Here is a 22,911-nt window from a genome sequence, read left to right as displayed (position 1 = left end):
CAGATCAGAATCCCAATTTGCAGACATGATTTTTCGGGGTGATTGCCCCTCGTCAGTGCAAAGTGTGGGTATCTGATCTGGCTGACCCGAGACCAGGTCTCCATAAGGAGAATAGTCTTCCCCCGTGGTCCCCACATAGCTTCTCATACGGCCAGATCAGATACCCACACTTTGCACTGACGAGGGGCAATCACCCCGGAACACCGTGTCTGCAAATTGGGATTCTGATCTGGCATATATCCTAGGTCATATGAAAAGGCTTGTTAAAAGGCCAATTTTGACTTTTAGGATTGCTGCTTCCAATAGGTGGCGCTATAGTTTGTCTCCTTTCCTGGAGAGACAATTTGAATAATTCTCAGAGGGGCATTGCAGCTATAAGTCCCCTTACTACTGACAGCCAGACTGGTTTGTCAGGTCTCCATAAGGAGAATATTCTTCCCCCGTGCCCTTAACACACCAAGAGATCTTATCTTATTTTATATTTTTATTTTACTTTCTTATTTTATAATTGTCTGTGTGTTTTTGTATTTTTAAAATATTCAATACAATTTGTAAGAAGACACAACTCCAGACAATTATCATTCAAAACTTTAGCTGGTATTGACCAAGAAAATTACAATCAGCAAAAGTATAAACCACATTTAAAAAGCAAAAACATATAAGCTGCAGGGCCATCGCCTCCTCTTCTTCTGAGCTTCTTGGTGGACAGGTTGCTCGGCCGTCGGTGGCCATGCTTGTTCCTGGTCTTCCCCTACATGTGGATTCTCAAGTCCAGGAGGCTGCCGGGGGTCAGTCTTCCCGGCCTGCAGCTCCTCTTCATTTGCAAAGGGATCAGAATTCCTTGGAGATATGTTGCCTTCAGTTCAGAAAAGCAAAGAAGAAAAAAAAAAAGATGTACTAACAAGAAATATAAAAATCATACATGAAATATCAAGAAACACTGCAAGCTGCACAGAAAATGTCCCACATTAAGTGTTGCACCACTACAGAGCATGACAAGCACATGACATAAACCTGTTACATTGCTGCTCACCATTACTGGCACCCCTTCATCTTTTTCATAAATTGTACAATATCTTTAGAAATAAATGGAAATGTACAAAAGTTATATACTCAGGACTTTTTAATTAGTGGTCCAAAGTAATACAATAATAAAACATTGTCTCTAAGACACCAAGTAAACAGCATGTGCAGCAATAAAGGCACGCCTAATTAATACCTGGTTGCACACCCTTTGGCATTGATGACAGCCTCCAAACGTTTCTTGTAGGCATCTATAAGCTTCTTGCACTTCTCCGCTGGTATTTTCTTCCACTCTCCCTTTACAGTTTTGTTCAAGTTTTTGAGTGTTTGCAGGGGTCTTTTTCCCAATGGCAGATTTCAGCTCACCCCAAAGATTTTCAATGGGATTGAGGGCAGGACTCATTGTTGGCCATTTTAAAATAGTTCATATTTTCTTTTTCAACCATTCCTATGTACTTTTGAATGTGTGCTATGGGTTTTTGTGTTGCTTGAAGACCCATGATCTTCGACTCAAACCAAAGTTTGTCCTGGGTAGAACACTTTGCTCTAAAATCTCTTGATAATTCTCTGATTTCATGATTCCTGTTATAGTCATGTAGTACCAGATGCAGCAAAACAAGCCCACAGCATTATGGATCCTCCACCATGCTTAACTGTTGGTAGGGTGTTTTTTTTCCTTATAAACTTCACTACGCTGTCTGTAAACAAACTGCTGCTTTGCATTGCCAAAAAGGTCTATTTTTGTTACATATGTCCACAGAACATTTTCCAGAGGATTATGGTTTGTCAAGGTACTCTTTGCCAAAGATCAGTTGTTCCTTTTTATGTATTTTCTTCAGCAATGATTTCTTCCTTGGCCTTTTCCCTCTGCTTGGTTTAGTGTAGCTATGACCTTAGACTGTTCCAGGTTCATCTACCGGTCTTTGGATGTTGGATGTGGTGTTTTTTTACACCAACCTTCGAAGATACAGTTAGGTCCAGAAATATTTGGACAGTGACACAATTTTCGCGAGTTGGGCTCTGCATGCCACCACATTGGATTTGAAATGAAACCTTTACAACAGAATTCAAGTGCAGATTGTAACGTTTAATTTGAAGGTTTGAACAAAAATATCTGATAGAAATTGTAGGAATTGTACACATTTCTTTACAAATACTCCATATTTTAGGAGGTCAAAAGTAATTGGACAAATAAACCAAACCCAAACAAAATATTTGTATTTTCAATATTTTGTTGCGAATCCTTTGGAGGCAATCACTGCCTTAAGTCTGGAACCCATGGACATCACCAAACGCTGGGTTTCCTCCTTCTTAATGCTTTGCCAGGCCTTTACAGCCGCAGCCTTCAGGCTTTGCTTGTTTGTCGGTCTTTCCGTCTTAAGTCTGGATTTGAGCAAGTGAAATGCATGCTCAATTGGGTTAAGATCTGATGATTGACTTGGCCATTGCAGAATGTTCCACTTTTTTGCACTCATGAACTCCTGGGTAGCTTTGGCTGTATGCTTGGGGTCATTGTCCATCTGTACTATGAAGCGCCGTCCGATCAACTTTGCGGCATTTGGCTGAATCTGGGCTGAAAGTATATCCCGGTACACTTCAGAATTCATCCGGCTACTCTTGTCTGCTGTTATGTCATCAATAAACACAAGTGACCCAGTGCCATTGAAAGCCATGCATGCCCATGCCATCACGTTGCCTCCACCATGTTTTACAGAGGATGTGGTGTGCCTTGGATCATGTGCCGTTCCCTTTCTTCTCCAAACTTTTTTCTTCCCATCATTCTGGTACAGGTTGATCTTTGTCTCATCTGTCCATAGAATACTTTTCCAGAACTGAGCTGGCTTCATGAGGTGTTTTTCAGCAAATTTAACTCTGGCCTGTCTATTTTTGGAATTGATGAATGGTTTGCATCTAGATGTGAACCCTTTGTATTTACTTTCATGGAGTCTTCTCTTTACTGTTGACTTAGAGACAGATACACCTACTTCACTGAGAGTCTTCTGGACTTCAGTTGATGTTGTGAACGGGTTCTTCTTCACCAAAGAAAGTATGCGGCGATCATCCACCACTGTTGTCATCCGTGGACGCCTAGGCCTTTTTGAGTTCCCAAGCTCACCAGTCAATTTCTTTTTTCTCAGAATGTACCCGACTGTTGATTTTGCTACTGCAAGCATGTCTGCTATCTCTCTGATGGATTTTTTCTTTTTTTTCAGCCTCAGGATGTTCTGCTTCACCTCAATTGAGAGTTCCTTAGACCGCATGTTGTCTGGTCACAGCAACAGCTTCCAAATGCAAAACCACACACCTGTAATCAACCCCAGACCTTTTAACTACTTCATTGATTACAGGTTAACGAGGGAGATGCCTTCAGAGTTAATTGCAGCCCTTAGAGTCCCTTGTCCAATTACTTTTGGTCCCTTTAAAAAGAGGAGGCTATGCAATACAGAGCTATGATTCCTAAACCCTGTCTCCGATTTGGATGTGAAAACTCTCATATTGCAGCTGGGAGTGTGCACTTTCAGCCCATATTATATATATAATTGTATTTCTGAACATGTTTTTGCAAACAGCTAAAATAACAAAACTTGTGTCACTGTCCAAATATTTCTGGACCTAACTGTATCTCTTGTCAATTTTCCTCATTCCCCCATGTCCAGGGAGGTTCTTGATGGTTCCATGCTTGGCAAACTTCTTCATAACATTGCGCACTGTTGAAACTGTGATACCAAGGTCTTTGGAGATGGCCTGATATCCTTTGGAAGTTTTGTGTTTACTAATATCAGTAGTTTTGATGTCCTCAGAGAGCTCCTTTGTCTTCACCATTGTGACAAAAGATTCAGGGGCTACCATGTGGCTTCATAAAACTGTGAAGTCATCATTCATTGGCTAATTCATGTCACATGGGCACCGATAATTTATCGCAAGTGATTCTCATTTGTGATTTACTACAAGCGAGTCAAAATGTGTTTCTATACTTATTAAATGTAAAGAGTGTCAATACCAGTGTCACAGCAAGCTTTTGGTTTTTCTATTTTTCCCTTCCATTGTTTTTTGTTTAAAATAGTTGTTTCTCATTTGCTCCTTTGTATTTAACACGAGTGCTTGATACAAAAAGTTCATTCAATTCTTTTCAGGTGATATTCCACAATATATACTTAAACTTCATGATGTCTATAACGATGAGTAGGACTGTACTTGTCATAAATCTGTCATTTTTTACCTTGTCTAAAATTAAGAAAACAAACCTACAATATTAACCCCTTCACGACCGGCCGATTTTTCGCTTTCCGTTTTTTTTTTTGCCATTCTTTTTCTGAGAGACGTAACTTTTTTATTTTTCAGTCAATATGGTCATGTGAGGGCTCATTTGTTGCGGAACGAGCTGTACTTTTAAATGCAACCATCAGTTTTACCATATAGCGTACTGGAAAATGGCAAAAAAATTCCAAATGCAGAAAAATTGCAAAAAAAGTGCGATAGCACTATGGTTTTTGAGATATTTTATTCACTGTGTTCACTATATGGTAAAACTGATGTGTGGGTGTGATTCCTCAGGTCAGTTCGAGTTCGTAGACACCAAACATGTATAGGTTTACTTTTATATAAGGGGTTAAAAAAAAATCGGAAGTTTGTCCGAAAAAAGTGGCGCACGGTTTACGCCATATTCCGTGACCCGTAGCGTTCTCATTTTTCGGGATCTATGGTTCAGTGACGGCTTATTTTTTGCGTCTCGAGCTGACGTTTTTAACGGTACAATTTTTGCGCAGATGCTACGTTTTGATCGCCTCTTATTGCATTTTGCGCAAAAGTTGTGGAGACAAAAAAACGTCGTTTTGGTGTTTGGAATTTTTTTGCCGCTACGCCGTATACTGACCAGATTAATAGATCGGGCGTTTCTGAACGCGGCGATACCAAAAGTGTGTATATTTTTTTTTTTTTTAACCCTTTAATTTTCAATGGGGCGAATGGGGGGTGATTTGAACTTTTAGGTTTTTTTGTTTTTTTTTTTAATTTTTTAAAACTTTTTTTTTTTATTTTACTAGTTCCCCTAGGGGGCTATTGCGATCAGCATTCCGATCGCTCTGCAGTATCTGCTGATCACAGCTACAAGGCTGTAAACAGCAGATACGCTCTCTTTCTCTTTTGCTGTGCCGCTGGCACAGCGAAAGTGAAAGCAAGTCATGTGTAGTACAGGAGTCATCACATGACCCTGTGCTACCATGACAACTATCGGAAGTCACTTGATCGCGTCACGTGACTTCCGGTATCGGGCGGTAAGTAAAACTTTACCGCGATCGCGCTTATAATGGCGCTGTCACGTATTGACAGAGCCATTTAAGGGGTTAATCAGCACGAGCAGATAACGATTCTGCTCGTGCCTAGCAGGCACACATCTCAGCTGTGTAAATCAGCTGAGATGTGCGCTGATCGCGGCATATTGCCGCCGGAGGACCGTGGGCAGTAACATTGTGACATTTAGGACGTAATTTTACTGCCCGCGGTCGTTAAGGGGTTAAATGGGCCAGCAGCATTTAAGAACAGGTAAAAAAAATTGTCATTTATTTATGGCAAGTAACGGATGTTACGGGTGATGCGAAACCAAACATCAGTTTCATCTTAAATACAGTATTTATTAAAAGGTAAAGGTGCGTTTTTTTCTGACAGGTGGGTTTTCTTATATGCCACTGGGCGCTCTATTTCTTACCTCCTTTCCCTTTGTGACGTCTCCTATTTGTACCTAATTATGAAGGGTTATTACTCTGCTCTTTTCAGTATTTTCTCTGGGATATAATATGCTCTCAGGAATCATTTTCAATATTGTCACCACATTAGTCATTAATATTCTATCAATTTATCAATTAAAGTATATTTGAAAAGTGATTAAATAGTTATTTTATATAGACATTTTGGATGAAAATTAACTTTGGTTTCGGACTACATCGTTAAGTATTTCGGATGATAACCAGCCTATTTTAAAAAAAAAAAAAATGAAGAGTTTTCTGAAAGTCTTGTATTCAGTCTATTGGAACCTACCCTGACAGGTGTAAGAATGTGATAAAATCACTCTGGCAGCTACACTGTATTGATCTGCGATCAGAGCACTGTAGGATAAAGTCTCATTGAGGGACTAAGTAAAAAATAAATGTAAAAATGTTTCAAATTAAAAAAAAATCAAAAAAAAAAATCACAAAATCTGCTTACTAATAGAGCAATAGAGCTCTTGGCTGGACACATAGAAATGCAGCTCAGCAGAATGAAACTTCTTTACATCTCAGCTAAGAATATTTATATCAGTCCCAAACGAACCTCCATCGATTCTTGATATCCTGCACATAGAGAAGCAAAAAAAGAAAACCAATTAGATAAAAAAAATGTGAAGAAAAAAAAAAAATGCTGAAAACAAGTAGCATTCGAAAAAAAACAAAAAAACAAAACCCACAAGTTCCATCTGTAGAGCACAATATTTTTCCATTTAATCCCTTTCCAACCCTTGGACGTAGTGCTGCATTTTAGATCATTATTATGATTATTATTATTATTATTATTTATTTATAGAGCACCATTGATTCCATGGTGCTGTACATGAGAAGGGGGTTACATACAGAATACATATATAAGTTACAGTAGACAGACTAGTACAGAGGGAAGAGGGCCCTACCCTTGTGGGCTTACATTCTATAAGATTTTGGGGAGGAGACAGTAGGTGGGGTGTAGGTTGGGCAGAAGCTCCGCACGGTGGTGGGGCGGGTACTTTCCGATCTTGGACATATATGTACGTCCTAGAAATTGCATTGGGGCATTGGCGCTGTACCCAGCACGATCTCTGCCAGGGACTCTGCTTTTCTGACAGCCGATCTCCAGCCCCCACAGCCAGGGACAGTCTCCGCGCTGTCCCTGGCGGTTAACCCTCTAAATACTGCAATTGATATTGAATGTGGCACTTAGGGGTTTGGGAGAGGGTCATAAAAAACCTTTTCCTTAATTTTTCCACCCCATCTTTCCTCCCCCCCCCTCCAAGATATTGTTAATTTTCATGCTTAGTTCAAATGTTATATTATATGTATTGACAAATTCTTATTCAAAAATTCTCATGAATGTTGTTCAATTCTTTACTTTGCCTAGAGATTAATAAAATTTATTGAAACACATACATGTTTAAAAATCAGAACAGCCTTACGCGTTTCAGGTCATAGAGACCCTTCCTCTGACCTGAAATGCGTAAGGCTGTTCTGATTTTAAACATGTATGTTTTTAACATGTTTTGTAAATAAAGGATATCTTCATTTTTACTGAAGACTGGACTATGGGTGCTGGATTACCACTTACCCTCATTTAGATTGACTTATGCAGGGGTGGACCTCTCCTTTTCTTCATCCGTGCACCCTAGGTGGTTTGGATCACATGGCTATGGTAGGCTGAAATTTACTCCCTTTCACTTGGAATTTGCCGGTAAAACTTATGGTTTCATTTAAATGTACAGCTCGTCCCACAAAAAATGAGCCTTTATATGGCAAGATTGACGGAAAAATATAAAAAGTTACTGCTCTTAGAAAAAAGGGAGCAAAAAAGAAAAAAAACAAAAAAAACAAAACAAAATGAAAATCGCCCGGGGGTGAAGGGGTTAAACAACTGGCAACACAGGTGCCCACTACTGCTGGTCAGGTAGGTGTCAGCTTTTCTATCATTGATCTTTCAAACTATCAAGATCCTCAAATGGCAGAGATGACTGCTTCGCAGTCTTGGCTACCACCACATCAATCTTAGGACAATGATCCCATAGGGAGAAAATCTTCCTCCTGAAAGGGATATTTCTTCTGAAATTGGGAGTGAAGGTAAGCTCTCTTATTGGGTCTTTTCCATTGTTCCGCGACTAATTTTGTACTTTTTTCATGGACAGGAAAGGAACATTGTTTTTTATGTTCTAGCCCTCTGAACATTAGATCTTCCAAGGACTCTGGCCCTTCGCATCCACCAGACCCATAGTGGATCTTACACCCTTCACTAGGAGGTTGACCTCAGCTACCAGAAAACACGGTCTGTCCTCCAGATCTTCCTCAGAAATTAAAGCAGAAAAGGCTGAAGAGGAACTTGAGGCTGAATCCGAGGTCTCTGCAGACTCCTGGTCCTGGAGGATTTCGTAACAACCAGCTGCAAACATTTTTTAAGGGACTCCCTGACTTCTGCCCTTTTTACTTTCTTAAGAGTGGAAGCAAAGTCCGGGGTGTCTTTGCCTTTTGTTTTCTGAATGCAAGAACTACATAATTTCTTCTGGCTTCCAGAAGGCAAGGGGGATCTACACAAGGGACATTCCCTCTTTTTAAGTTTTGTTGTTCTCTTCATAGGTCTATCATAAAGAAACCCATGAAGACAAAAATAGAGAAAGAAAATTCCAATTAATGGGAATACAATCGGAGGTCCCTTACTAACCGCAGACTCATATGGTACCGGGTCAGTAGATGAGTGGTGTTCTGGGGAAAGCTGCGTGAATCCGTCGACCTCTGGTCAGGCCGCACACCTCCTGATTGACTATTTTCACTTTCTCATCGCTGTGACCGCTTCTGTGGCTGCTGTTGCTCATGCTGCTCCAGGACCTTCTCCTGATGATCCTCCATGGTAGACATGGAGGAGGGCATGAACATCCGATACCATCTACTCTGCTCCTATATGCAGGTTGAGCAGTAGTGGTGGGCAGCGACATCTTGCCGCCTCCTGCGCATGCGCAGAGGCGGCTTCCGGTTCCTGCTTCGTCACATCCACCGCCAACACCCGGAATTTCACCAGGCATGAACCGCTGCAAGGACAGTCACAGGCACCGAGCAGGAACACAGACTCGGAGGATGACAGGGCGATTCCTGCAGGGACAGCCAACGGGTACTGAGCAGGAACACAGCCTGGAACTTCGTCTGAAGCACTCACTGCATGGTCAGTCACCGGATGCCGAGCAGGTATGTCAGACACAGGGAAAAAAGTCCATCCCTGTGTCCCGTCCCCAAGGGAAAAAAAACACCCCGGGGATATTTCCAGGGCTAAGATCAAAGATGCAGCCAGTCCTCAAGTCATCTCTTAACCCCAGGACCGCCGTCCTTCACCGTGGAAGTATCACAACTCTTCTGCGTCTCCCATCCTGGAACAGGAAACTGAACTGGTGCCACCCTTTTATTTCAGTGGGTTTCCTGTCCTAAGATAGGTTGACCTCTCTCGCTGGTGGCGCTATCATGGCGATGTTACAAGCAACAGTTTTGTGGTTAAAAAAGTATTTTTTAATTTTCACGGCTCAACGTTCAAAAATTCAGTGAAGCACCTGGGGGTTCAAGGTGCTCACTAAATATCTAGATTAATTCCTTGAGGGGTCTAGTTTCCAAAATGTCACTTGTGAGGGAGCTCCACTGTTTTAACACATCACTGGCTCTCCAAACATGACATGGCGTCTGCTATATGTTCCAGACAATTTTGCGTTCAAAAAGTGAAATAGCGCTCCTTCCCTTCACAGCTCTGCCAAGCACCCATACAGTTGATTTCCACCACTTATCAGGTATCAGAGTACTCAGGAGAAATTGCTCAACAAATTATATGGTGCATTTATAAAAGATTTGGTGATAAAGCAACAGTTTTGTGGTAAAAAAGAGAATTTTGTTACTTACCGTAAATTCTTTTTCTTATAGTTCCGACATGGGAGACCCAGACCATGGGGTGTATAGCTTCTGCCTCCGGAGGACACACAAAGTACTACACTAAAAGTGTAGCTCCTTCCTCCGAGCATATACACCCCCTGGATGACAAATGACAAATCTAACCAGTTTAGTGCAAAAGCTGAAGGAGGACATCCACCCATAAGTAGAGATAGAGTAAAACCCGGAATAACTGGAACCTCTGTCTACAACAACAGCCGGTGAAAACACATGGAACAAGAAACTGCCAACAGGCAACAGGGAGGGTGCTGGGTCTCCCATGTCGGAACTATAAGAAAAAGAATTTACGGTAAGTAACAAAATTCTCTTTTTCTTCATCGTTCCTTATGGGAGACCCAGACCATGGGACGTCTCAAAGCAGTCCACGGGTGGGAAATAAACAGAACTAAGAAGTAGGTAAAACCTAACTTCACAAATGGGCGACAGCCGCCTGAAGGATGCGTCTGCCCAAGCTCGCATCTGCCGAAGCATGAGCATGCACTAGGTAGTGCTTCGAAAAGGTGTGCAGACTAGACCAAGTGGCAGCCTGACAAACCTGCTGAGCCGTAGCCTGGTGCCTGAAAGCCCAGGAGGCACCGACAGCTCTGGTCGAATGCGCCTTAATCCCTGGCGGTGGGGGCACCTGAGAACATTGGTAGGCATCGGATATGGCCGACCTAATCCAACGAGCTATGGTCGGTTTAGAAGCCGAGAGACCCTTGCGCTGACCCGTGGTTAGCACAAAAAGAGAGGTGCACCGCCTGAGAGCGGCGGTGCGTGACACATAGATCCGGAGCGCCCGCTCCAAATCCAAAGTATGCAAAGCTTTCTCAAAGCGATGCACAGGGGCCGGACAAAGGGAAGGCAATGAAATGTCCTGGTTAAGGTGGAAAGGAGACACCACCTTAGGGAGAAAGCCCGGAGTTGGACGGAGAACCACCTTGTCTTGGTGAAAAAAACAAAAAGGGTGACTCCGAAGAGAGCACAGTCAAATCAGAGACTCTCCTGAGAGAAGTTATGGCCACCAGAAAGACCACCTTCTGTGAAAGACGAAACAACGAAACCTCCCTAAGAGGCTCAAAGGGGGGTTTCTGTAAGGCCGTGAGGACCAGATTAAGGTCCCAGGGATCCAGAGGCCGCCGGTAAGGTGGAATGATGTGAGACGCGCCCTGCATGAAGGTGCGCACCTGGGCCAGTCGGGCGATACGCTGCTGGAACAACACTGACAGAGCCGAGACCTGTTCCTTGAGGGAATTGAGGGACAGTCCTAGCTGCAGACCGGACTGTAGAAAGGACAGGATGGTCGGCAAGGAAAAACGGCCAAGGAGCATGGCCGGAAGAGCGACAACAGGACAGGAAAATTCTCCAAGTCCTGTGGTAAATCCTGGCCGAGGAAGACTTCCGAGCCTGAGTCATAGTGGAGATGACCTCGGAAGGAATGCCTGAAGCCGTAAGGATCCAAGACTCAAGAGCCACGCCGTCAATCTGAGAGCCGCAGAATTCTGGCGGAAAACGGACCCTGTGAGAGAAGGTCTGGGCGGTCCGGAAGATGCCACGGCACCTCTACGGACAGACGGAGCAGGTCTGGGAACCAAGCTCGCCTGGGCCAGTCTTGGGCGATGAGTACGACCCGACGGCCCTCCATTCAGATCTTGCGCAGGACTCTGGGCAAGAGAGCTAGAGGGGGAAACACGTAGGCCAGACGGAACTGGGACCAATCCTGAACCAGCACGTCCGCCGCCAAGGCCTGAGGATCGTGGGAGCGAGCCACGTAAACCGGGACCTTGTTGTTGTGCCGTGATGCCATTAGATCCACTTCCGGTGTGCCCCACCTGCGGCAGATTGACCGGAACACTGCCGGATGCAGGGCCCACTCGCCGCTGTCCACGGTTTGACGGCTGAGATAATCTGCCTCCCAGTTTTCTACGCCTGGGTGCGGATATGGTGGACTTGGAGTCTTCCGTCCACTGATGCGTAGAATTTCCAACAGGGCTAGGTGCTGCGCGTCCCGCCCTGGTGATTGATGTAGGCAACTGCTGTCGCGTTGTCTGACTGGACTTGAATGTGCTTGCCCGCCGACAGGTGGTGAAAAGCTACGAGAGCTAGGAGCACAGCTCTGATTTCCAGCACATTGATCGAGAGGGCTGATTCGGACGGAGTCCAAGTGCCCTGTGCTCGGTGGTGGAGAAGCACTGCTCCCCAGCCGGATAGACTGGCATCCGTGGTGAGAATCACCCATGATGGGGCCAGAAAAGAGCGTCCCTGGGACAGGGAGAGGGGCCGAAGCCACCACTAAAGAGAGCTCCTGGTCTGTGGCGACAGAGCCACCAGCCTGTGCAAGGAAGAGGTCCGCTTGTCCCAACAGCGGAGAATGTCCAGCTGCAGGGGACGCAGATGGAACTGGCAAAGGGAACCGCTTCCATTGACGCCACCATCTGACCCAGCACCTGCATGAGGTGCCTGATGGAATGACGGCGGAGCCTCCGCAGAGAGCGAACCGCCAGATGATGGGACTGCTGTTTGACTAAGGGCAGCTTCACAAGTGCCAGCAGAGTCTTGAATTGCATCCCTAGGTACGTAAGTTCCTGGGTCGGGGTCAGAGTGGACTTGCAAGCGTGGCGAGAGTGAGCGAGACACTCCGCTGACAGTCTGCACTGGATGAAGCCTTGACTAGAAGATCGTCCAGGTAAGGAATCACTGCCAACCCCTGGAGGTGCAGAACCGCAACCACTGCTGCCATGACCTTGGCGAATACACAAAGGGCCGTGGCTAACCCGAAGGGGAGAGCCACGAATTGGAAATGCTCCTCTCCGATTACAAAACGTAGCCAACGCTGGTGTGAAACTGCGATTGGCACATGCAGATAGACATCTCTGATGTCAATGGATGCTAAGAAATCTCCTTGGGTCATTGACTGATCGCAGAGATTCCATGCAAAAATGCCGCACCTGAACATGCTTGTTGAGAAGCTTGAGATCCAGGTCGGAAGGCACCGTCCTCTTCGGGGACTAGGAAGAGATTTGAGTAGAAATCTCAGGACCGTTCCCAGTCGGGAACTGGTACAATTACTCCACAGGCCTGCAAGAATGCCACGACCCTCTGTTTGGCGGGCTGGATAGAATTCTATTCTGCAGCCGTGGGAGATGGTAACCCACACCCACTGATCGAAGACGTGTTGAAACCACACGTTGCCCAAGTGGGAGAGCCTGCCACCGACCAAGGACGTTGCTGGCGCGGCCAGATAATCAAGAGGAGGCTGCCTTGGTGGCAGCAGCTCCTGCGGACTTCTGAAGATGCGGCTTCAAGCGCCAGTTGGTTTACGGACCTTGGCTGAGTTAGTGGACGAGGCCGAGGGCTTAGAGGACGACCAGTTAGAGGAACGAAAGGAACGAAACCTCGACTGGTTCCTGCCCTGGACAGGTTTCCTGGGTTTGTGGCATGGAAGTACTCTTCCTGCCAAAAGCTTCCTTAATAATTTCATCCAGTTGTTCACCGAATTGACTGGTCCCAGCAAAAGGGAGCCCAGCAAGGAACTTCTTAAGAAGCATCTGCCTTCCACTCTCGAAGCCACAGGAGCCTGCGGATAGCGAGGGAAGTAGCCGAGGCCACCGCAGTGCGGTGGCAGTCTCCAGCATGGCAGACATGGCATAGGATGAAAAGACTGAAGCCTGGAAGTTAAGGCAACCATTTCGGGCATAAAGTCCCTGGTGAGGGAATGCATCTCCTCCAGAGAAGCAGAGATGGCTTTGAGAGCCCGCACTGCTGCAAAAGATGGGGAGAACGAGGCCCCTGCCGCCTCATATATAGATTTGGCCAGAAGGTCAACCTGGCGGACAGTGGGATCCTTAGAGAGGTGCTGTCAGCCACTGATACAACTATCCGAGCTGAAAGTCTAGACACCGGAGGGTCCACCCTTGGTGAATGAGCCCACTCCTTGACCACCTCTGGTGGAAGGGGGAAACAGTCATCAGAACCACGCTTTGGGAGCGTCTGTCAGGACAGGCTCTGGGCTTGGTCACAGTGGGCTGAAAACTGGAGTGGTTAAGGAACACACTCCTTGTTCTCTTAAGGTATACTGATGCCTTTCTGCCAGAGGGGGATGCTCCCCTGATACAAGCGGATTGAGGTCCAGTACAAATATAATGGACGCAATCAAATCACTAGCATCTGCGTCACCTTCGGACAGATCAATGGTACATGAAGTAGCGTCCGAGCCCCTAGTAAAGACATCCTCCTCGTCCTGCGAGTCAGCTCGTGAATCAGAGCTGCGGGACGGGGAAGGACAGGGGACCCTGCGTCTCCATTTTAGGAGGACGGGGTCTGAGACCAGATGAAGAGTCCTCTGTGAGCTTTGCTGAGCGAGCCGTAACAGCAGAAGCGCCCTGAGAAGGGGGCTGATGCATGCTCAGCAGAGTCCGGGACAGCTGTCCCCTGGAAAGAGCGGATTCTACCCAAACCGGGGGTTCAGCCACCGGAGCCGGAGCAGCTGGAGGGACCACTGATGCGCTTCCAGGCTGAGGGACCACTGTGTTTATGTGCTCGGTACAGGCAGTACGAGTCTACATGCAGTGCATATTAAGAACAGCCTTGCAGCCTTGCTCTGATGTGAGACATGCTGCAGAAGTGGGGGCTCTGTCCAGAATGACCCCCAGCAGAGTATATACACAGAGTATATAAGCAGCTGCACAACCGGAGGTTGTGGCTTGCCAGACCGTTTAACATACATCTCTCTGCCCTCCAGATCCCCCAGCCCAGGCCCCCATTTGTCACAATGTGGTTATGCAGACATTGAGAACGCTGATAAAATGGCGACCGGAGCGAGGAGAGGGGGCGGGGCCTACTCTGAGAGCGGGCAAAAGAGGTATACAGGGGAGGGAATCTTTCCTCAGTGAGGAGTGTCCGTTCCCTGTGCTGAACAGCCGCTGGGCGGAGCCGCACTGTCTCTCTGCATGACTGACATGCAGGGGCACTGAAATCGAAACTAGGCCTCAGGCGAAGCCGGGGCCTAGATTTAAACATGCGGCCAGCGTGCAGGCACCATCGGCGCGGTTCTCCAGTGAAAACTGGAGAACCGGCCGGAAATGTTAACACAGTCATATAACACACTCTCCCCAATATATAAAGTACAAGGGACCCCTGGAAAGACCACTTTCTGTGGTAATAACGTCTCAGTACTTAGCTTATGAGACGCAGGTGCCAGGTCCCTGGGAGGTGAGCGCTCCGTCCGGCAGGATCCTGAAAGGGCTGCGGATGGAGACCGGTCTCCTGCAAAGCAGTGAGAACCGTGATGGCTCCCACTTCAAGCCAGAGCCTCAGGGGATGGTGAAGGAGCGCGGCATGTGAAGGCTCCAGCCTTGTAAAATCAACCTTAACAGCACCGCCGACACAGTGGGGTGAGAAGGGACATGCCGGGAGTCCAGACTGGACCCGCTTTTCTTCCAAATCTTTGAAATCAAAAATCAAAATTCAGAGAATGCATGTGTGTGTGTGACCTCCTGAACACAAAGCATTGAACTGGTTAGATTTGTCATCCAGGGGGTGTATATGCTCGGAGGGAGGAGCTACACTTTTAGTGTAGTACTTTGTGTGTCCTCCGGAGGCAGAAGCTATACACCCCATGGTCTGGGTCTCCCATAAGGAACGATGAAGAAAAGGAAGAGTCTTGTGTACTCACCGTAAAATCTTTTTCTCTGAGCCTTCATTGGGGGATACAGGACCTTGTGTGTATGCTGCTGTTGCCAGGAGGTTGACACTAGGCAAACTAAGAAAAAAAGTTAGCTCCTCCTCCGCAGTGTACACCCTCTGACTGACCAGGAGGTAAGCCAGATTCGTTTAAACCCCTCCACTAAAACACCCTAATGACCGGGCCATTTTTTGCAATTCTGACCAGTATCACTTTGACAGGTTATAACTCTGGAACGCTTCAACGGATCCTGCCGATTCTGAGATTGTTTTTTCGTGACATATTGTACTTCATGTCAGTGGTAAATTTAAACCGATAATTTTTGCGTTTATTTGTGAAAATTTAGGAAATTTTGCAAAAATTTTGAAAATTTCGCAATTTTCAAACTTTGAAAATTTATGCCCATAAATCTGAGAGATATGTCACACATAATAGTTGCTAAATAAACTTTCCCACTTGTCTACTTTACATCAGCGTAATTTTCGAAACAAATTTTTTTTCGTTAGGACGTTAGAAGGGGTCAAAGGTCATCAGCGATTTCTCATTTTTCCAACAAAATTTGGAAAATAATTTTTTTTAGGGACCACATCACATTTGAAGTGACTTTGAGAGACCTAGGTGACAGAAAATACCCAAAAGTGACCTCATTCTAAAAACTGCACCCCTCACTCTGCTCAAAACCACATCCAAGAAGTTTATTAACCCTTTAGGTGCTTCACAGGGACCAAGCAATGTGGAAGGAAAAAATGAAAATTTTACTTTTTAACACAAAAATGTTACTTTAGCCATAAAATTTTCATTTTCACAAGGGAGAAAAGAGAAAGTGCACCCTACAATTTATTGTGCATTTTCTCCTGAGTACGCAGATACCTCATATGTGGTAAAAATCAATTGTTTGGGCGCACAGCGGCGCTCGGAAGGGAAGGAGCGCCATTTGAATTTTTGAACGCAAAATTAGCTGCACTCATTAGCGGACGCCATGTCGGGTTTGAAGACCCCCTGAGGTGTCTAAACAATGGAGCTCCCCCACAAGTGACCCCATTTTGGAAACTAAAGCCCTCAAATAATTTTTCTAGATCTTTGATGTGCACTTTGAACACCTGGGGACTTCACAGAAGTTTATAACGTTGAGCTGTGAAAAGAATTTTTTTTTTTTTACCACAAAACGGTTGCTTCAACTAGGTAGCTTTTTTTTCCACAAGGGTATCAGGAAAAAATGCACCATAAAATGTATTGTGCATTTTCTCCTGAGTACGCAGATACCTCATATGTGGTGGAAATCAAATGTTTGGACACACGGCAGTGCTCGGAAGGCAAGGAGCGCCATTTGAATTTTTGAGTGCAAAATTAGCTGCACTCATTAGCGGATGCCATGTCAAGTTTGAAGACCCCCTGAGGTACCTAAACAATGGAGGTCCCCCACAAGTGACCCCATTTTGGAAACTAGAACCCTCAAATAATTTTTCTAGATGTTTGGTGAGCACTTTGAACACCTGGGGGCTTCACAGAAGTTTAGAACGTTGAGCCGTGAAAAGAATACATTTTTTTTTACCACAAAACGGTTGCTTTAACTAGGTAGCTTTTTTTTCCACAAGGGTATCAGGAAAAAATGCACCATAAAATGTATTGTGCATTTTCTCCTGAGTACGCAGATACCTCATATGTGGTGGAAATCAAATTTTTGGACACACGGCAGTGCTCGGAAGGCAAGGAGCGCCATTTGAATTTTTGAGTGCAAAATTAGCTGCACTCATTAGCGAACGCCATGTCGGGTTTGAAGACCCCCTGAGGTGCCTAAACAATGGAGCTCCCCCACAAGTGACCCCATTTTGGAAACTAGAACCCTCAAATAATTTTTCTAGATGTTTGGTGAGCACTTTGAACACCTGGGGGCGTCACAGAAGTTTAGAACGTTGAGCCGTGAAAAGAAAAAAAGAAGGGAATTTTGTTACTTACCGTAAATTCCTTTTCTTCTAGCTCTTATTGGGAGACCCAGACGATTGGGGTATAGCTACTGCCCTCTGGAGGCCACACAAAGCACTACATCAAAAGTGCAAGGCCCCTCCCCCTCTGGCTATACCCCCCCCGTGGTATCACGGGTTCTCCAGTTTTAGTGCCAAAGCAAGAAGGAGGAAGCCAATAACTGGTTTAAACAAATTAACTCCGAATAACATCGGAGAACTGAAAAACCGTTCAACATGAACAACATGTGTACCCGCAAACAACAAAAAAACATCCCGAAGGACAACAGGGCGGGTGCTGGGTCTCCCAATAAGAGCTAGAAGAAAAGGAATTTACGGTAAGTAACAAAATTCCCTTCTTCTTCAGCGCTCTATTGGGAGACCCAGACGATTGGGACGTCCAAAAGCTGTCCCTGGGTGGGTAAAGAAATACCTCATGTTAGAGCTGCAAAACAGCCCTCCCCTACGGGGGTGTCACTGCCGCCTGCAGGACTCTTCTACCTAAGCTGGCATCCGCCGAAGCATAGGTATGCACCTGATAATGCTTGGTGAAAGTGTGCAGACTGGACCAGGTAGCTGCCTGGCACACCTGTTGAGCCGAAGCCTGGTGACGTAATGCCCAGGACGCACCCACGGCTCTGGTTGAGTGGGCTTTTAGCCCTGAAGGAACCGGAAGCCCCGCAGAACGGTAGGCCTCTAGAATTGGTTCTTTGATCCATCGAGCCAGGGTGGCTTTAGAAGCCTGCAACCCCTTGCGCGGACCAGCGACAAGGACAAAAAGTGCATCGGCACGGCGCATGGGCGCCGTGCGGGAAATGTAGATTCTGAGTGCTCTCACCAGATCTAGCAAACGTAAGTCCTTTTCATACCGGTGAACCGGATGAGGACAAAAAGAAGGCAAGGATATATCCTGATTAAGATGAAAAGAGGATACGACCTTAGGGAGAAACTCCGGAATAGGGCGCAGCACTACCTTGTCCTGGTGGAACACCAGGAAGGGAGCCTTGGATGACAGAGCTGCCAGCTCAGACACTCGCCGAAGCGATGTGATCGCAACAAGAAACGCCACTTTCTGTGACAGCCGAGAAAAGGAAACTTCCTTCAGAGGCTCGAAGGGCGGCTTCTGGAGAGCAACTAGTACCCTGTTCAGATCCCATGGATCTAACGGCCGCTTGTACGGGGGCACAATATGACAGACCCCCTGCAGGAACGTGCGCACCTTAGAAAGACGTGCTAGACGCTTCTGAAAAAACACGGATAGTGCCGAAACTTGCCCTTTAAGGGAGCTGAGCGACAAGCCCTTTTCTAACCCCGATTGCAGGAAGGAAAGAAACTTGGGCAATGCAAATGGCCAGGGAGACACTCCCTGAGCAGAGCACCAGGATAAGAAAATCTTCCACGTTCTGTGGTAGATCTTAGCTGAATTCGACTTTCTAGCTTGTCTCATTGTGGCAAAGACTCCTTGAGATAATCCTGCAGATGCTAGGATCCAGGACTCAATGGCCACACAGTCAGGTTCAGGGCCGCAGAATTCTGATGGAAAAACGGCCCTTGGGACAGTAAGTCTGGTCGGTCTGGCAGTGACCACGGTCGACCGATCGTGAGATGCCACAGATCCGGATACCACGACCTCCTCGGCCAGTCTGGAGCGACGAGTATGATGCGGCTGCACTCGGATCTGATCTTGCGTAGCACTCTGGGCAAGAGCGCCAGAGGCGGAAACACGTATGGGAGCTGAAACTGCGACCAATCTTGAACCAAGGCGTCTGCCGCCAGAGCTCTTTGATCGCGCGACCTCGCCATGAATGCCGGGACCTTGTTGTTGTGCCGGGATGCCATTAGGTCGACGTCCGGCACTCCCCAGCGGCGACAGATTTCCTGAAACACGTCCGGGTGAAGGGACCATTCCCCTGCGTCCATGCCCTGGCGACTGAGGAAGTCTGCTTCCCAGTTTTCTACGCCTGGGATGTGAACCGCGGATATGGTGGATGCTCTGTCCTCCACCCACATTAGAATGCGCCGGACTTCTTGGAAGGCTTGCCGACTGCGCGTCCCTCCTTGGTGGTTGATGTATGCCACCGCTGTGGAGTTGTCCGATTGGATTCGGATCTGCTTTCCTTCCAGCCACTGTTGGAAGGCCAGTAGAGCAAGATACACTGCTCTGATCTCCAGAACATTGATCTGAAGGGTGGACTCCTGCGGAGTCCACGTCCCCTGAGCCCTGTGGTGGAGAAATACTGCTCCCCACCCTGACAGACTCGCATCTGTCGTGACTACTGCCCAGGATGGGGGCAGGAAGGATCTTCCCTGAGACAATGAGGTGGGAAGGAGCCACCATTGTAGGGAGTCCTTGGCCGTCTGGGAAAGCGAGACTTTCCTGTCCAGGGACGTTGACTTCCCGTCCCATTGGCGGAGAATGTCCCATTGAAGTGGGCGCAGATGAAACTGCGCAAAGGGAACTGCTTCCATGGCTGCCACCATCTTCCCTAGGAAATGCATGAGGCGCCGCAAGGGATGCAACTGGCCCTGCAGAAGAGATTGCACCCCTGTCTGTAGTGACCGCTGCTTGTTCAGCGGAAGCTTCACTATCGCTGCTAGAGTATGAAACTCCATGCCAAGATACGTTAGTGATTGAGTCGGTGATAGGATCGACTTTGGAAAGTTGATGATCCATCCGAAAGACTGTAGGGTCTCCAGCGTAGCATTCAGGCTGTGCTGACATGCCTCTTGAGAGGGAGCTTTGACCAATAAATCGTCTAGGTAAGGGATCACCGAGTGTCCCTGAGAGTGCAAGACTGCTACCACCGCCGCCATGACCTTGGTGAAGACCCGTGGGGCTGTCGCCAGACCAAATGGCAGAGCTACGAACTGAAAATGGTCGTCTCCTATCACAAAACGTAGAAAACGTTGATGTTCTGTAGCAATTGGCACGTGGAGATAAGCATCTTTGATGTCTATTGAGGCAAGGAAGTCTCCTCTGGACATTGAGGCAATGACAGAACGCAGGGTTTCCATCCGGAACTTCCTGGCGTGCACATGTTTGTTGAGCCGTTTTAGGTCCAGAACAGGACGGAACGAGCCGTCCTTTTTTGGAACCACAAAGAGATTGGAGTAAAACCCTTGCCCTTGTTCCTGAGGAGGGACTGGGATCACCACTACTTCCGCTCTTAGGGAGTCCACCGCCTGCAGCAGAGCATCTGCTCGGTCTGGATGTGGGGAGGTTCTGAAGAACCGAGCTGGAGGACGAGAATTGAACTCGATTCTGTACCCGCGAGACAAAATGTCCGTCACCCACCGGTCTTTGACCTGTGACATCCAAATGCCGGAAAAGCGGGAGAGCCTGCCCCCGACCGGCGATGCGGAGGGAGGGGGCTGGAAGTCATGAGGTAGCCGCTTTGGAAGTGGTACCTCCATTTGCTTTCTTGGGGCGCGTGTGAGCCCGCCACGAATCTGAGTTTCTTTGCGTCCTCTGAGTCCCTTTGGACGAGGTAAACGGTGTCTTGCCCGAACCTCGAAAGGACTGAAACCTCTGCTGCCACTTTTTCTGCTGAGGTTTGGTTGTTCTGGGTTGTGGTAAAGAGGAGTCTTTACCCTTGGACTGCTTAATGATATCAGCCAATGGCTCGCCAAACAGTCTATCTCTAGATAAAGGCAAACTGGTTAAACATTTTTTGGAACCAGCATCTGCTTTCCAGTCCTTTAACCACAAGGCTCTGCGCAAAACTACCGAATTGGCGGACGCCATTGAGGTGCGACTGGTAGATTCTAGGACCGCATTGATAGCGTAAGACGCAAACGCCGACATCTGCGTGGTAAGGTGCGCCACTTGCGGCACTGCTGGATGTATGATAGCATCCACTTTTGCTAAGCCAGCTGAAATAGCCTGGAGTGCCCATACGGCTGCGAATGCCGGAGCAAACGACGCGCCGATAGCTTCATAGACAGATTTTAACCAAAGGTCCATCTGTCTGTCATTGGCATCTTTAAGTGAAGCGCCATCCTCCACTGCGACTATGGACCTAGCTGCGAGTTTGGAAATCGGGGGGTCTACCTTTGGACACTGTGTCCAGCGCTTGACCACCTCAGGGGGGAAAGGGAAACGCGTATCTTTAGATCGTTTAGAGAAACGCCTTTCTGGGTGAGCGTCGTGCTTCTGGATTCTCTGAAGTCAGCGTGATCCAACAAAGCACTCAATTTACGCTTGGGATAAAGGAAACGAAACTTCTCCTGCTCCGCAGCCGCCTCTTCTGCTGAAGGGGCTGGGGGAGAAATATCCAACAGCCTATTGATGGCTGAGATAAGGTCGTTTACCATGGCATCCCCATCAGGGGTATCCAGGTTGAGAGGGGTTCCAGGAATGGATTCCTGATCACTCTCATCAGACACATCACAGGGAGACTGATTGCGCTGAGACCCTGAGCAGTGTGATGACGTCGAGGGTCTTTCCCAGCGAGCTCGCTTAGGGTGGCTGGGGCTATCATCTGAGTCATAATCCTCGGCCTGTGAAGCCGGGGACCCCCCTGTGGGCTGGATTAATTCCAAGTGAGGGGGACCTGAGGACAGAGGCCTCGCCGTGCCCAAAGACTGAGCCCCATGCATAGATTGCAAGGTTTCAAGGATTTTTGCCATAGACACAGACATATTATCAGCAAAAACTGCAAAGTCTGTCCCTGTCACCGGGGCAGAACTTACAAGCGTCTCAGCCTGGGTCACTACCTCTCCTGACTCCGGCTGGCGAAGCAGCACCGGGTCGGAGCATTGCACACAATGGGGGTCATCGGAGCCTGCTGGTAGATTAGCCCCACATGCAGCACACGCAGTATACACAGCCCTAGCCTTGGCAGCCTTGCGTTTTGAGGATGGCATGTTGTTGCTTCCACAGAGTGATCTGGGAGATGCAGCCAGAAGCGACCTCACAGTGCAAGAAATACAATATCTCTATATCCTACACAGTACACCGATACACCGTGAGGCACTAGAGGGACCAGCACAGAAAAAATCGCTTACCGCCCGCTTAAAAAGCGGGTGTGTGGTCGCCAGATAGCCCCTAGTCCAGGTCTCCCAGAGCCTTGCGTCCTTCCTCCAGCCAGACTGCATGTAATGGCTGCCGGCGTCCTGAGAGAGAAGGGGGCGGGCCCTGGGCGTTCCTGGCTAAGAGCGGGAAGCCTGCTTCCCTCTGTGCCTAGTGTGAGGGCTGGAGCATGTAAATCAGGCTCCAGCCCTCGTCGCTGCTAGCGAACAGCGTCTCTCCCCTACCCTGAATGACAGGGTGGGGGCGGGAACGAATCGGAGCTGCCGGCGTCCTAGGCCCAAAAAGCCGGGGACTCAATTTATAACCGCCGCCGCCGTAAAAGCGCGGACGGCGGATCCCCGGCGCACCACAAGTCACAGCAGCGCCGCCCGGTCCAGAGGGGGTCGGCGCTGCGTTCCCATACACAAAAAATCCCCCAGTAATCTGTAGGGACACTAACTCCAACGTTGCGGTCCCCGGCGCACTACAACACCCAGCCAGCCCGGAGTGTGTCTGTGCCTGCCGGGGACACAGAGTACCTGTATGATGCAGGGCCTGTCCCTG

The 22,911-nt window shown here is 47.5% G+C and overlaps 1 long non-coding RNA gene across 2 annotated transcripts in view; it reads right to left on the bottom strand.

Moving 5' to 3' along the window:
- Positions 1–285: 285 nt before the first annotated feature.
- Positions 286–22,911, bottom strand: part of LOC142309928 (uncharacterized) — a 46,550-nt gene continuing 23,924 nt past the window's right edge. Inside the window, exons 4-6 of one of the 2 annotated variants that reach the window (XR_012754037.1) lie at positions 15,367–15,453; positions 6,226–6,350; positions 286–856 (exon numbers count right to left, since the gene is read on the bottom strand). This is a non-coding gene — a long non-coding RNA (uncharacterized LOC142309928). The remainder of the gene's footprint in view (positions 857–6,225; positions 6,351–15,366; positions 15,454–22,911) is intronic. The other variant, XR_012754038.1, reaches the window with a different exon arrangement.

Source organism: Anomaloglossus baeobatrachus, chromosome 5 (genome assembly GCF_048569485.1).
Source record: "Anomaloglossus baeobatrachus isolate aAnoBae1 chromosome 5, aAnoBae1.hap1, whole genome shotgun sequence".
In the NCBI taxonomy this organism is placed as follows: Eukaryota; Metazoa; Chordata; class Amphibia; order Anura; family Aromobatidae; genus Anomaloglossus; species Anomaloglossus baeobatrachus.
The sequence above is the reverse complement of the archived record's forward strand: the minus strand, read 5'-3'. Positions and strand labels throughout refer to the sequence as shown.